A 15,519-nucleotide genomic window follows, 5' to 3' on the forward strand; every position below is an offset into this window, starting at 1 on the left:
CAATCGTACGCCGGGTTGCTGGCGTGTGCCGCCGGGCCAATCGGTGCGTGTGTGGCCGGGCCTTATCGTTCTGAACCGAGGTGAGTCGCCGGCATCTTGCTTCCGTTCTTTTTCCTGCATCTTTCTTTTCAAATATACATTTCCAGCAAAATAAAATTGAATTTATTAAATTGTTTTAAAAAAAAAACTTCATTCATTTGTAAATATTTTTTCTAACCTCAACATTCTTCTTGCTACCTTTCCCCGTTTTTTTGTTAAGCCCAGAAAGCCTGGGCCTTTCTTGCCCAGCCAGGCCCGAGCTTGGGCTTCTGCTAAGCTCCTCACCCACCACCACCCCCCACGCGTCACGTTACCCGGGGCAACGGCGTCAGCCACGAGGGTCAGGGTGCGCGCGCAGCAGGTGAGACGCGGCGTCTCTGTTCCGCGCTCGGCGGGGGGGGGGGGGGGCTCGGCCGCCGGCCGTCTCTCAGAGCCGCAATCGGGCTCAGCCGGGGCTCGGAGAGCGGGGCTCTCGGCCTGGGCCCCCCCCCGCCCCTTCCCCCCCGCCCCTTCCCCCCCGTCCCTTCACCCCCTCCCTTTCCCCCCTCCCCTTCACCCCCTCCCCCCCTCTCCTTCCCCCCATCCCTTCCCTTCCCGCCCTCCCTTCCCCCCCCCGCTCTCTCTCTCCCCCCCCCCCCGCTCTCTCTCTTCCCACCCCCCGCTCTCTCTCTTCCCCCCCCGCTCTCTCTCTTCCCCCCCCCGCTCTCTCTCTTCCCCCCCCCGCTCTCTCTCTTCCCCCCCCCGCTCTCTCTCTTCCCCCCCCCCGCTCTCTCTCTTCCCCCCCCCCCGCTCTCTCTCTTCCCCCCCACCCGCTCGCTCTCTTCCCCCCCACCCGCTCGCTCTCTTCCCCCCACCCGCTCGCTCTCTTCCCCCCACCCGCTCGCTCTCTTCCCCCCACCCGCTCGCTCTCTTCCCCCCACCCGCTCGCTCTCTTCCCCCCACCCGCTCGCTCTCTTCCCCCCACCCGCTCGCTCTCTTCCCCCCACCCGCTCGCTCTCTTCCCCCCACCCGCTCGCTCTCTTCCCCCCACCCGCTCGCTCTCTTCCCCCCACCCGCTCGCTCTCTTCCCCCCACCCGCTCGCTCTCTTCCCCCCACCCGCTCGCTCTCTTCCCCCCACCCGCTCGCTCTCTTCCCCCCACCCGCTCGCTCTCTTCCCCCCACCCGCTCGCTCTCTTCCCCCCACCCGCTCGCTCTCTTCCCCCCACCCGCTCGCTCTCTTCCCCCCACCCGCTCGCTCTCTTCCCCCCACCCGCTCGCTCTCTTCCCCCCACCCGCTCGCTCTCTTCCCCCCACCCGCTCGCTCTCTTCCCCCCACCCGCTCGCTCTCTTCCCCCCACCCGCTCGCTCTCTTCCCCCCACCCGCTCGCTCTCTTCCCCCCACCCGCTCGCTCTCTTCCCCCCACCCGCTCGCTCTCTTCCCCCCACCCGCTCGCTCTCTTCCCCCCACCCGCTCGCTCTCTTCCCCCCACCCGCTCGCTCTCTTCCCCCCACCCGCTCGCTCTCTTCCCCCCACCCGCTCGCTCTCTTCCCCCCCACCCGCTCGCGCTCTTCCCCCCCCACCCGCTCGCGCTCTTCCCCCCCCACCCGCTCGCTCGCTCTTCCCCCCCACCCGCTCGCTCGCTCGTCCCCCCACCCGCTCGCTCGCTCGTCCCCCCACCCGCTCGCTCACTCTCTTCCCCCCCACCCGCTCGCTCTCTCTTCCCCCCCCGCTCGCTCTCTCTTCCCCCCCCCCGCTCGCTCTCTTCCCCCCCCCCCGCTCGCTCGCTCTCTTCCCCCCCCACCTGCTCGCTCGCTCTCTTCCCCCCCACCCGCTCGCTCTCTTCCCCCCACCCGCTCGCTCTCTTCCCCCCACCCGCTCGCTCTCTTCCCCCCCCGCTCGCTCTCTTCCCCCCCCGCTCGCTCGCTCTCTTCCCCCCCCACCTGCTCGCTCGCTCTCTTCCCCCCCCCACCCGCTCGCTCTCTTCCCCCTACCCGCTCGCTCTCTTCCCCCCACCCGCTCGCTCTCTTCCCCCCACCCGCTCGCTCGCTCTCTTCCCCCCACCCGCTCGCTCGCTCTCTTCCCCCCACCCGCTCGCTCGCTCTCTTCCCCCCACCCGCTCGCTCTCTTCCCCCCCCGCTCTCTTCCCCCCCCGCTCTCTTCCCCCCCCGCTCTCTCGCTCTCTTCCCCCCACCTGCTCGCTCGCTCTCTTCCCCCCCACCCGCTCGCTCTCTTCCCCCCACCCGCTCGCTCTCTCTTCCCCCCCCCCCGCTCGCTCGCTCTTCCCCCCCACCCGCTCGCTCGCTCTCTTCCCCCCACCCGCTCGCTCTCTTCCCCCCACCCGCTCGCTCTCTCTCTTCCCCCCACCCGCTCGCTCTCTCTTCCCCCCCCGCTCGCTCTCTCTTCCCCCCCGCTCGCTCTCTTCCCCCCCCCCCGCTCGCTCGCTCTCTTCCCCCCCCACCTGCTCGCTCGCTCTCTTCCCCCCCACCCGCTCGCTCTCTTCCCCCCACCCGCTCGCTCTCTTCCCCCCACCCGCTCGCTCTCTTCCCCCCCCCGCTCGCTCGCTCTTCCCCCCACCCGCTCGCTCGCTCTCTTCCCCCCACCCGCTCGCTCGCTCTCTTCCCCCCACCCGCTCGCTCGCTCTCTTCCCCCCACCCGCTCGCTCTCTTCCCCCCCCGCTCTCTTCCCCCCCCGCTCTCTCGCTCTCTTCCCCCCACCTGCTCGCTCGCTCTCTTCCCCCCCACCCGCTCGCTCTCTTCCCCCCACCCGCTCGCTCTCTCTCTTCCCCCCCCCGCTCGCTCGCTCTTCCCCCCACCCCGCTCGCTCGCTCTCTTCCCCCCACCCGCTCGCTCTCTTCCCCCCACCCGCTCGCTCTCTCTCTTCCCCCCACCCGCTCGCTCTCTCTTCCCCCCCCGCTCGCTCTCTCTTCCCCCCCGCTCGCTCTCTTCCCCCCCCCCGCTCGCTCGCTCTCTTCCCCCCCACCTGCTCGCTCGCTCTCTTCCCCCCCCACCCGCTCGCTCTCTTCCCCCCACCCGCTCGCTCTCTTCCCCCCACCCGCTCGCTCTCTTCCCCCCTCCCGCTCGCTCGCTCTTCCCCCCCCGCTCGCTCGCTCTCTTCCCCCCACCCGCTCGCTCGCTCTCTTCCCCCCACCCGCTCTCTTCCCCCCACCCGCTCGCTCTCTCTTCCCCCCCCCGCTCGCTCTCTTCCCCCCGCTCGCTCGCTCTCTTCCCCCCCCACCTGCCCGCTCGCTCTCTTCCCCCCCCACCTGCCCGCTCGCTCTCTTCCCCCCCACCCGCTCGCTCTCTTCCCCCCACCCGCTCGCTCTCTTCCCCCCACCCGCTCGCTCTCTTCCCCCCACCCGCTCGCTCGCTCTCTTCCCCCCACCCGCTCGCTCTCTTCCCCCCCCGCTCTCTTCCCCCCCGCTCTCTTCCCCCCCGCTCTCTTCCCCCCCGCTCTCTTCCCCCCCGCTCTCTTCCCCCCCGCTCTCTTCCCCCCCCCGCTCTCTCGCTCTCTTCCCCCCCACCCGCTCGCTCTCTTCCCCCCACCCGCTCGCTCTCTCTTCCCCCCCCCCGCTCGCTCGCTCTTCCCCCCACCCGCTCGCTCGCTCTCTTCCCCCCCGCTCTCTCGCTCTCTTCCCCCCCACCTGCTCGCTCGCTCTCTTCCCCCCCACCCGCTCGCTCTCTTCCCCCCACCCGCTCGCTCTCTTCCCCCCCGCTCGCTCTCTTCCCCCCCGCTCGCTCGCTCTTCCCCCCACCCGCTCGCTCGCTCTTCCCCCCACCCGCTCGCTCGCTCTCTTCCCCCCACCCGCTCGCTCTCTTCCCCCCACCCGCTCTCTCTCTTCCCCCCCACCCGCTCTCTCTCTTCCCCCCCACCCGCTCTCTCTCTTCCCCCCCCACCCGCTCTCTCTCTTCCCCCCCACCCGCTCTCTCTCTCTCTTCCCCCCACCCGCTCTCTCTCTTCCCCCCCACCCGCTCTCTCTTCCCCCCCACCCGCTCTCTCTTCCCCCCCACCCGCTCTCTTCCCCCCCACCCGCTCTCTCTCTCTCTTCCCCCCCACCCGCTCTCTCTTCCCCCCACCCGCTCTCTCTTCCCCCCACCCGCTCTCTCTTCCCCCCACCCGCTCTCTCTTCCCCCCCACCCGCTCTCTTCCCCCCACCCGCTCTCTTCCCCCCCACCCGCTCTTTCTCTCTCTTCCCCCCCACCCGCTCTCTCTCTCTCTTCCCCCCACCCGCTCTCTCTCTCTCTTCCCCCCACCCGCTCTCTCTCTCTCTTCCCCCCACCCGCTCTCTCTCTTCCCCCCCCACCCGCTCGCTCTCTTCCCCCCCACCCGCTCGCTCTCTTCCCCCCCACCCGCTCGCTCTCTTCCCCCCCACCCGCTCGCTCTCTTCCCCCAGGCTCGCTCTCTTCCCCCCCCCGCTCTCTCTTCCCCCCACCCGCTCTTTCTCTCTCTTCCCCCCCACCCGCTCTCTCTCTCTCTTCCCCCCCACCCGCTCTCTCTCTCTCTTCCCCCCACCCGCTCTCTCTCTCTCTTCCCCCCACCCGCTCTCTCTCTTCCCCCCACCCGCTCTCTCTCTTCCCCCCACCCGCTCTCTCTCTTCCCCCCACCCGCTCTCTCTCTTCCCCCCACCCGCTCTTTCTCTTCCCCCCCCACCCGCTCGCTCTCTTCCCCCCCACCCGCTCGCTCTCTTCCCCCCCACCCGCTCGCTCTCTTCCCCCCCACCCGCTCGCTCTCTTCCCCCAGGCTCGCTCTCTTCCCCCCCCCGCTCTCTCTTCCCCCCACCCGCTCTTTCTCTCTCTTCCCCCCCACCCGCTCTCTCTCTCTCTTCCCCCCCACCCGCTCTCTCTCTCTCTCCCCCCACCCGCTCTCTCTCTCTCTTCCCCCCACCCGCTCTCTCTCTTCCCCCCACCCGCTCTCTCTCTTCCCCCCACCCGCTCTCTCTCTTCCCCCCACCCGCTCTCTCTCTTCCCCCCACCCGCTCTCTCTCTTCCCCCCACCCGCTCTTTCTCTCTCTCTTCCCCCCACCCGCTCTTTCTCTCTCTCTTCCCCCCCACCCGCTCTTTCTCTCTCTCTTCCCCCCCACCCGCTCTCTCTTCCCCCCCACCCGCTCTCTCTTCCCCCCCACCCGCTCTCTCTTCCCCCCCACCCGCTCTCTCTTCCCCCCACCCGCTCTCTCTCTTCCCCCCCACCCGCTCTCTCTCTCTCTTCCCCCCCACCCGCTCTCTCTCTCTCTTCCCCCCCACCCGCTCTCTCTCTTCCCCCCACCCGCTCTCTCTCTTCCCCCCACCCGCTCTCTCTCTTCCCCCCACCCGCTCTCTCTCTTCCCCCCACCCGCTCTTTCTCTCTCTCTTCCCCCCCACCCGCTCTTTCTCTCTCTCTTCCCCCCCACCCGCTCTCTCTTCCCCCCCACCCGCTCTCTCTTCCCCCCCACCCGCTCTCTCTTCCCCCCCACCCGCTCTCTCTTCCCCCCCACCCGCTCTCTCTTCCCCCCACCCGCTCTCTCTCTTCCCCCCCACCCGCTCTCTCTCTCTTCCCCCCCACCCGCTCTCTCTCTCTCTTCCCCCCCACCCGCTCTCTCTCTCTTCCCCCCACCCGCTCTCTCTCTTCCCCCCCCACCCTCTCTCTCTCTTCCCCCCCCACCCGCTCTCTTCCCCCCCCCCCACCCGCTCTCTTCCCCCCCCCCCACCCGCTCTCTCTCTTCCCCCCCCCACCCGCTCTCTCTCTTCCCCCCCACCCGCTCTCTCTCTTCCCCCCCACCCGCTCTCTCTCTTCCCCCCCACCCGCTCTCTCTCTTCCCCCCCACCCGCTCTCTCTCTCTCTTCCCCCCACCCGCTCTCTCTCTTCCCCCCACCCGCTCTCTCTCTTCCCCCCACCCGCTCTTTCTCTCTTCCCCCCCACCCGCTCTCTTCCCCCCACCCGCTCTTTCTCTCTCCCCCCCCACCCGCTCGCTTTCTTCCCCCCACCCGCTCGCTCTCTTCCCCCCCCCGCTCTCTCTCTTCCCCCCACCCGCTCTCTCTTCCCCCCCACCCGCTCTCTCTCTTCCCCCCCACCCGCTCTCTCTCTCTCTTCCCCCCACCCGCTCTCTCTCTCTCTTCCCCCCACCCGCTCTCTCTCTTCCCCCCCCACCCGCTCTCTCTTCCCCCCCCACCCGCTCTCTCTCTCTCTCTTCCCCCCACCCGCTCTTTCTCTCTTCCCCCCCACCCGCTCTCTCTTCCCCCCACCCGCTCTTTCTCTCCCCCCCCACCCGCTCGCTTTCTTCCCCCCACCCGCTCGCTCTCTTCCCCCCCCCGCTCTCTCTCTTCCCCCCACCCGCTCTCTCTCTCTCTTCCCCCCACCCGCTCTCTCTCTCTTCCCCCCACCCGCTCTCTCTCTCTCTTCCCCCCACCCGCTCTCTCTCTCTCTTCCCCCCACCCGCTCTCTCTCTCTCTTCCCCCCACCCGCTCTTTCTCTTCCCCCCCACCCGCTCTCTCTCTTCCCCCCACCCGCTCTCTCTCTTCCCCCCACCCGCTCTTTCTCTCTCTTCCCCCCCACCCGCTCTTTCTCTCTTCCCCCCCACCCGCTCTCTCTCTTCCCCCCACCCGCTCTCTCTCTCTCTTCCCCCCACCCGCTCTCTCTCTCTTCCCCCCCACCCTCTCTCTCTCTTCCCCCCCACCCGCTCTCTCTCTTCCCCCCCACCCGCTCTCTCTCTTCCCCCCCACCCGCTCTCTCTCTTCCCCCCCACCCGCTCTCTCTTCCCCCCCACCCGCTCTCTCTCTTCCCCCCCCCGCTCTCTTCCCCCCCACCCGCTCGCTCTCTTCCCCCCCACCCGCTCGCTCTCTTCCCCCCCACCCGCTCGCTCTCTTCCCCCCCACCCGCTCGCTCTTCCCCCCCCCCACCCGCTCGCTCTCTTCCCCCCCACCCGCTCGCTCTCTTCCCCCCACCCGCTCGCTCTTCCCCCCCACCCGCTCGCTCTTCCCCCCCACCCGCTCGCTCTTCCCCCCCACCCGCTCGCTCTTCCCCCCCACCCGCTCGCTCTTCCCCCCCCACCCGCTCGCTCTCTTCCCCCCCACCCGCTCGCTCTCTTCCCCCCCACCCGCTCGCTCTCTTCCCCCCCACCCGCTCGCTCTCTTCCCCCCCACCCGCTCGCTCTTCCCCCCCCCACCCGCTCGCTCTCTTCCCCCCCACCCGCTCGCTCTCTTCCCCCCCACCCGCTCGCTCTTCCCCCCCACCCGCTCGCTCTTCCCCCCCACCCGCTCGCTCTTCCCCCCCCCACCCGCTCGCTCTCTTCCCCCCCACCCGCTCTCTCTCTTCCCCCCCACCCGCTCTCTCTCTTCCCCCCCCACCCGCTCTCTCTTCCCCCCCACCCGCTCTCTCTTCCCCCCCACCCGCTCTCTCTCTTCCCCCCCCCCCCCCGCTCGCTCTCTTCCCCCCCACCCGCTCGCTCTCTTCCCCCCACCCGCTCGCTCTCTTCCCCCCACCCGCTCGCTCTCTTCCCCCCACCCGCTCGCTCTCTTCCCCCCCACCCGCTCGCTCTCTTCCCCCCCCGCTCTCTCTCTTCCCCCCACCCGCTCTCTCTTCCCCCCCACCCGCTCTCTCTTCCCCCCACCCGCTCTCTCTCTCTCTTCCCCCCACCCGCTCTTTCTCTCTTCCCCCCCACCCGCTCTCTCTCTTCCCCCCCCACCCGCTCGCTCTCTTCCCCCCCACCCGCTCGCTCTCTTCCCCCCCCCGCTCTCTCTCTTCCCCCCACCCGCTCTCTCTTCCCCCCCACCCGCTCTCTCTCTTCCCCCCACCCGCTCTTTCTCTCTCTTCCCCCCACCCGCTCTTTCTCTCTTCCCCCCCACCCGCTCTCTCTCTTCCCCCCACCCGCTCTCTCTCTTCCCCCCCACCCGCTCTCTCTCTTCCCCCCACCCGCTCTCTCTCTTCCCCCCACCCGCGCTCTCTCTCTCTCTTCCCCCCACCCGCTCTCTCTCTCTTCCCCCCACCCGCTCTTTCTCTCTTCCCCCCACCCTCTCTCTCTCTTCCCCCCCACCCGCTCTCTCTCTTCCCCCCCACCCGCTCTCTCTCTTCCCCCCCACCCGCTCGCTCTTCCCCCCCACCCGCTCGCTCTTCCCCCCCCCCCACCCGCTCGCTCTTCCCCCCCCCCACCCGCTCGCTCTTCCCCCCCCCACCCGCTCGCTCTCTTCCCCCCCACCCGCTCGCTCTCTTCCCCCCCACCCGCTCGCTCTTCCCCCCCCACCCGCTCGCTCTCTTCCCCCCCACCCTCCCTCTCTCTTCCCCCCCACCCGCTCTCTCTCTTCCCCCCCACCCGCTCTCTCTTCCCCCCCACCCGCTCTCTCTTCCCCCCCACCCGCTCTCTCTCTTCCCCCCCCACCCGCTCTCTCTTCCCCCCCACCCGCTCTCTCTCTTCCCCCCCACCCGCTCTCTCTCTTCCCCCCCACCCGCTCTCTCTCTTCCCCCCCCCACCCGCTCTCTTCCCCCCCCACCCGCTCGCTCTCTTCCCCCCCACCCGCTCGCTCTCTTCCCCCCCACCCGCTCGCTCTCTTCCCCCCCACCCGCTCGCTCTCTTCCCCCCCACCCGCTCGCTCTCTTCCCCCCCACCCGCTCGCTCTCTTCCCCCCCACCCGCTCGCTCTTCCCCCCCCCACCCGCTCGCTCTCTTCCCCCCCACCCGCTCGCTCTCTTCCCCCCACCCGCTCGCTCTTCCCCCCCCACCCGCTCGCTCTCTTCCCCCCCCACCCGCTCGCTCTCTTCCCCCCCCACCCGCTCGCTCTCTTCCCCCCCACCCGCTCGCTCTTCCCCCCCCCACCCGCTCGCTCTCTTCCCCCCCCCACCCGCTCGCTCTCTTCCCCCCCACCCGCTCGCTCTCTTCCCCCCCACCCGCTCGCTCTCTTCCCCCCACCCGCTCGCTCTTCCCCCCCACCCGCTCGCTCTTCCCCCCCCCACCCGCTCGCTCTCTTCCCCCCCCCACCCGCTCGCTCTCTTCCCCCCCACCCGCTCGCTCTTCCCCCCCCACCCGCTCGCTCTCTTCCCCCCCCACCCGCTCGCTCTTCCCCCCCCACCCGCTCGCTCTCTTCCCCCCCACCCGCTCGCTCTCTTCCCCCCCACCCGCTCGCTCTCTTCCCCCCACCCGCTCGCTCTTCCCCCCCCACCCGCTCGCTCTCTTCCCCCCCACCCGCTCGCTCTCTTCCCCCCCACCCGCTCGCTCTTCCCCCCCACCCGCTCGCTCTCTTCCCCCCCACCCGCTCGCTCTCTTCCCCCCCACCCGCGCGCTCTCTTCCCCCCCACCCGCGCGCTCTCTTCCCCCCCCAGTCGCTCGCTCTCTCTCTCTCTTCCAACAACATGCCCTCGAAAAAGCCTCGGCACCGCCGGGCACTTCAGCTAGTACCAAATAAACCAGTTACTTGTTGAACTCTGTTGTCCTTCAATTTAAAATATACAAAATAATACACTATTGGTGATGTAGCGTCATGTGTGTACAGGTCATGCTTCCATCACATGGAGCATCAGCAAAAATGTACTCACCCTGTTGCAATCGTGCTGATCGACCGCAGTTCGACACAGAGATGAGTGCCCTTTATTTCTCTGCATAGAATAATGCCACGTTTACCGTCGGATGTGTGGAAGCATTTTACCCCAGGCATTAAAGATGGAAAGACTGTGTACATGTGCAAACACTGTAGAAAGCCATATGTAAAGAATGCCACAAAGATGCAGCAGCATTTATCCAAATGCAACAACTTCACTCAAAGCTCACAGCAGTCAGCCCAGAGTTCCTCTGCTTCCATTCAAGAAGATGATGGTTCTCATTCAGCATCAGGCTCCTTATCATCAGCAACTCCTGGCCCACTTGGAAGGTTCTTTGATACAATGGATAACCATAGCCAGAAGAATGCAGATGAGTGCCTTGCTCGAGCTGTATATGCAACAGGCTCACCCCTCATGCTCACAGCCAATGTGTACTGGAAGAGATTTTTCAATGTTATTCGCCCTGCATACTGTCCTCCCACCAGACATGCTTTGTCTACTTATTTGCTGGAGGCTGAGTATAACAGAGTCCAAGGAAAGCTCAAAGAAACGATAGCGATGGCAGACTGTTGCAGTTATCTCAGATGGGTGGTCAAATGTACGAGGGGAGGGCATCATAAACGACATCGTCTCCACTCCTCTCCCAGTGTTCTTAAATAGCACAGACACGAAGGACAACAGACACACAGGCACATACATTGCTGATGAGCTGAAAGCAGTCATCAACGATCTTGGATCACAAAAGGTCTTTGCAGTAGTTACTGACAATGCTGCGAATATGAAGGCTGCTTGGGCTCAAGTGGAGGAGGCCTACCCTCATATTACGTCTATTGGGTGCGCAGCTCATGGGCTTAACCTGCTCCTCAAGGACATCATGGGTTTGAGAACCATGGAAGCACTGTACAAGAGAGCCAAGCAAGTTGTGAAGTATGTCAGGGGAAAACAGGTAGTTGCAGCAACCTACAACTCCAAGCAAATGACAAAGAACAAGAACACCACACTGAAGCTGCCCAACAACACTAGATGGGGTGGTGTTGTCATAATGTACAACAGCCTTCTGGAGGGTAAGGAGTCGCTGCAAGAAATGGCAATATCCCAGTCTGGGGATATGGGAACCACCATCAAGAAAATACTGCTAGATGATGTGTTTTGGGAGAGAGTGGTTAGCAGCCTTAAACTACTCTCACCAGTAGCATCTGCAATTGCTCAGATTGAAGGAGATGACGCTGTCTTGTCAGATGTTCTCAGGCTTTTTACTGATTTAAAAGAACAAATCAGCATTGCCCTACCCACATCCCTGCTGCTCAAAGCAGAGGAGAAGGCAATTGTTCAATTCATACAGACGCGTCAAGAATTGTGTGTCAAGCCGATTCATGCTGCAGCATACATGCTGGACCCAAAGCATGTTGGGAGACCAATACTTTCTGGAGAACAGATCAACAGCGCTTACAGTGTGATTTCTACCCTCTCACACCATCTCAATCTGGATGTGGGCAAAGTTCTGGGAAGTCTGGCAAAGTTCTCTACCAAGCAAGGTCTTTGGAATGGGGATGGGATATGGGAATCATGCAAGCATATCAGTGCACATACCTGGTGGAAGGGACTTTGTGCATCTGAGGCCCTGTCACCTATTGCATCGGTGATACTCCAAATCCCACCTTCATCAGCGGCCTCTGAACGAAACTGGTCACTTTTTGGGAATACGCATACAAAGGTGCGCAACAGGCTGACTAACAAGAGAGTGGAGAAACTGGTGGCTATCCGGGCGAACCTACAACTTATTGAGCCAGATACAGAAGTGTCCACCACACAGCTAGACACTGACACAGAGGAGGAAATGGACACGTCAGAGCCAGAGAATCAGGAGGAGCAATGAGGAGTAGAAGACTCAGAAGACTCATGAGTAGAAGACTCAAAGGGACAAAATAAGGACAAATTACAGGCTAAATAAGCTGACGCTCTTTTTATTTTATTTTAGATGGGTCTTTTTTGTGGGGGTTCAATGAAGTTCAAAATTATAACCTAAATAAAGTTTTGAAAGCCTGTTTTTATTTGTATGGAACAGTATGTCTATTTTGACGACAAAGATAATATAAGGGTCAGAGACAAAAATCATCAGTGTGCAAAAAAACTCAAAATTCCCATAAATTCCTGAAAATTCCCATGGAAAGTTCCCTCTTTTAAAAATTCCCAGAATTTTGCAACCCTACTTCAACCTATCCTCTGGTCACCCAACACCAGCTACTCCTACAGTCACTTGGTCCCACCCTCGGAACTTCCCCAGCATCGCCCGGCTCTGAATCCCAACAAGTCATTGCTGTGGCAACATCCTGCTCTCAACCACTTCCCTGGGGAAGCCACGCTACTAGGGCTTCACTGTAGGATTCCGATCCTGAGCCAGCCTGAACAGCAGGGCAGCTGTACACAGGTCTGCGTTTAGCAGATTCACAGTCAAAAGACGTTGAGCACAAAGTCCATTACAGCCAGTTCAATTAGAAATGAACCAAATCCTACTTGTGCTGCCTGAACACGGTTGCCAAATAAATCCCCAGTAATTACAGATGGACTGCCAGCTGTCAGACGCTGTAATGGAGGGCGTTACGCAGTCTCTTGTACTCAGTACATGCATATAGACACAGCTGGACAGGAGAGATCAACTCAAAGTTAAACAGTTACTGGTCAATCAGCATCTGACAGAGGGATTCATATTTGTGTGTGGTGTTGGGGGTGGGGGGAGGAAGAGACCACTCTGGAGCTGGTGAAGGGATCCACTTGAAACAAAGCCGTCTCTGCATGTCAGCCATCAACATTTCAAAAATCACTACAACCCATACCAACATTTAAACTTTCCCGTTACGGGGAACAAGCATTCCATTGTACTTGTTACATACGGCAAATAAATCTAATCTGAATCTGAAAAAAGGTTAATGGACTAAATCTTGGGAGTCAAACAGGTCAGTAGGAAAATTAACTTCACTGTTATCCTGTCGATGTCCTGTTCAAATAATTGAGTGAAACAGACCGCTCAACAGCGTTGAGACACTCCACTGCGGAATTCTGGTCTCCATTTTGCCAAGGGCTTCCAAATGAGCTCAGTGCTAGAAAGTTCCAAGGCAGATAATCCCACAGCGACTGTACTGCCAATACACAGCCACTTCACAGTTTTTAATATTCACGCTCGGGATGTGGGTGTCGCTGGCGAGGTTGGCATTTATTGCCCATTCCTAGGTGCCCTGATGGTGGTGGGCCTTCTTCTTGAACCAGTGTCTTAACAGGTTTGATATAACAGAGCAGCTTGCTAGGCCACGGAGGTCAATTAAGAGTCAACGACGTTGGTGTGGGACTGGACTCAAAGAAAGGCCAGACCAGGCAAGGACGGCAGGTTTCCTTTGCTAAAAGGACAATATAGTGAACCAGTTGGGTTTTTACGATAAGTTTCATGGTCACTTTTATCGATACCGGCTTTTTATTTCCAAATTTAAAAAAGAACAGACTTCAAATTCTCAAACTTCTATAGTGGGATTTGAACTCACGTTCTCTGGATTGTTAGTCCAGAGTACCAGACATCATCAAATTCAGAATCCCAGTTTGTTCCTACCTCTTTGACCAAGCTTTTGGGCATCGGCCCTAATTTCTCACGTGGAGCGGTGTCAAATTTTGTCTGATAACGCTCCTGTGAAGCGCCTTGGGGTGGTTTACTACGTTAAGGGTGCTATATAAATGCAAGTTGTTGCTCACGCTGCGTGACTGGATAAACAGAGCGTGGGCGAAAGAGCAGAGCTCAGCTGTGTAAATGGATGGCGGCCATGGAATATCTTTATAATGCATTAGTAAAACTACTGATTACTAAAACTAAGTGTTAAAGTTTAGTACTTTACCTTCTACTCGTGCAGAGGAGACTGCAGCTTTACATGTGCTTGGTGGCACCACCCATTCACTAAATACAGACGAGTTTATACAGCACAAAGTACACCGAGGGCCTTTAACAGTGCTCGATAGTCCAAAATAGTGTGACCAACACCTGGCAGCATTCAACGGCAAACAAGCCAAATTCTGACCTTTGGATGACTTACATTCGAGAGTACAAAATTAGGCTAGCCGAGACTTTCTAGGGTCATGGTTTGAAGCACCTCTTTGGTATACCATTTGGAACTGAAGGACACCAAACAAACAATTACAGCTGAATTGAGCACAAACATCTCTGTGCCAGCTCTCGAAGCTTACATTGCAAAAAAATAAGCTTCTTTATCCCAAAACCAAAATCATTATTATGGCTGCACGATAATGCCATTGGGATAAGGGAGCAGGTATTAGAAATGGAAATGTTACAGCATCTTTCAGGAGACCGAAGGCCCTGTCTGCCTGTTCAGGTAAATACAAAGATCCCATTTGTGGGATCTTGCAGATTAATTACCATGTTGCCTACAGAAACAGGTCATTGAAATGGTAACAAGGGAATTAATTTAACATCCGACACAGATGGTTAGAATGTGGAATATTTTGCCACAAACTACTGAAGCAGAGCCCATTAGTTCTTTTAAAAGGGAATTGGATAGTTGCTTGAGAGGGAGGAATATTAAAAGGTTATAGGGAGTGAGGTGATTGGGAATAGACTAGGTGGCATATGAAGAAAGAGTGGCAGAGACTTAATGGGCTAAATGGGCAGAACATTCTATGGCTGCACTTCAAAAGTGATTCATTGGATGTGAAGTGCTTTGGCACACTCGAGGACAGAAAGTATGTGCTTTACTACTGAACGGACAATTTAAAGACATGCATACCAAACCAGACGTACATGGAGCAGCCTGTCTACCCAAGCCCAGAGCTAAATAGGAGGGGGCCACAAATGGCCCAGGCCATACAGAAGGCACCAATGAACTTACATATGACAAACCACGCTGTGACTAGTACCACTGGAGCAAAACACAAACCAAATGGTGAGTGGACCTTCCTATAACCCTGCTTCCCAGTTTGGTAAATTTATATTATGGGGTAATCTTTCCAGAAGCAACTTAAATTGTAAACAAAGTTTATAAAGACTCGCACTTTCGGTTTATAGTGCTTCTGTAAGGTCGGCCATCTGCCACACAGAAGAGACATTGTTCTGCAGTCTTCTAGGGTAAGGGAAGTATAGGTAGGAGCAACAAGGTCTTCAGTACGTTCCGTGGTTTAAAGTTTCTATCTTTCAACTCTGGGCAGAGGAGTTCTAGCTTGCCACCTTTTTCATTCCTTAGATTGTTGTTATGAAGCAACCTAGCAACGAGTCATTTTGATATTTTCTGATTTTCCTTACCCTCCGAGGAGTGGGAGCCAGTCCAGGCACTTGCCAGCTGAAATTGGTAGCGATGTGGGTAAGTCATGCCAGTCAACGACATTGCCACTTGGTGCCCCAGCACATTGCACTAACCGATCACTACTCAGACAGAAAGGCCATTTCACCCTGTTGCAGATTTCTCTGCAAAAAATCTTGAAACTCACTAGTTCTGTCTGAAGTCAACCACATACAGCAACTGTGAAATTCATGACCTAGAAACTGAAATATGTGCTATTTGTCAGACTTCACTGGAAGCACAAACATACACCAACACCGAATGACCTTCAGTGAATGTTCATGCCTTACCTCCCCATGTCCCTGCCAAGAACACTTTCATACTCAAGCTACTGAAGTGCCTTTTCAGCTTTCCAAAGACAGTTTTAACAGCTGTAAAACAGATCCGTGGAACTATAAATACAACACAAGTGACAGAATTTTACAACAAAACTTGGAACACTTCTATACCTCAGGAGGCTGCAACAGCTCTACTCCAAGAATCATCCTCCCTCCATTTTAATCAAATCCAAGTACTCTTTGAACTGTCTTAGTTCCTCCAAAGCTGAAAGCGTGCCATCGGATTTCTCTTCCCTACATCCCCACTGTTGAAAATCAAGAAAATCAGCACCATCAGCTACTCAAACCTTCCCCGGACCTAAAAACTGTGCTACCCTCGTTTTCCCCCCCACCC

General features: G+C 60.3%; 1 protein-coding gene across 3 annotated transcripts in view; it reads right to left on the minus strand.

The window, feature by feature from the left end:
• LOC147116859 (repressor of RNA polymerase III transcription MAF1 homolog) overlaps positions 1–15,519 on the minus strand; it is a 64,229-nt gene that overhangs the window by 25,412 nt on the left and 23,298 nt on the right. The window lies entirely within an intron of this gene.

The sequence above is a fragment of the Somniosus microcephalus genome, chromosome 5, assembly GCF_052327205.1.
Source record: "Somniosus microcephalus isolate GS21.2 chromosome 5, FLI_Smic_1.0, whole genome shotgun sequence".
Lineage (NCBI taxonomy): Eukaryota > Metazoa > Chordata > Chondrichthyes > Squaliformes > Somniosidae > Somniosus > Somniosus microcephalus.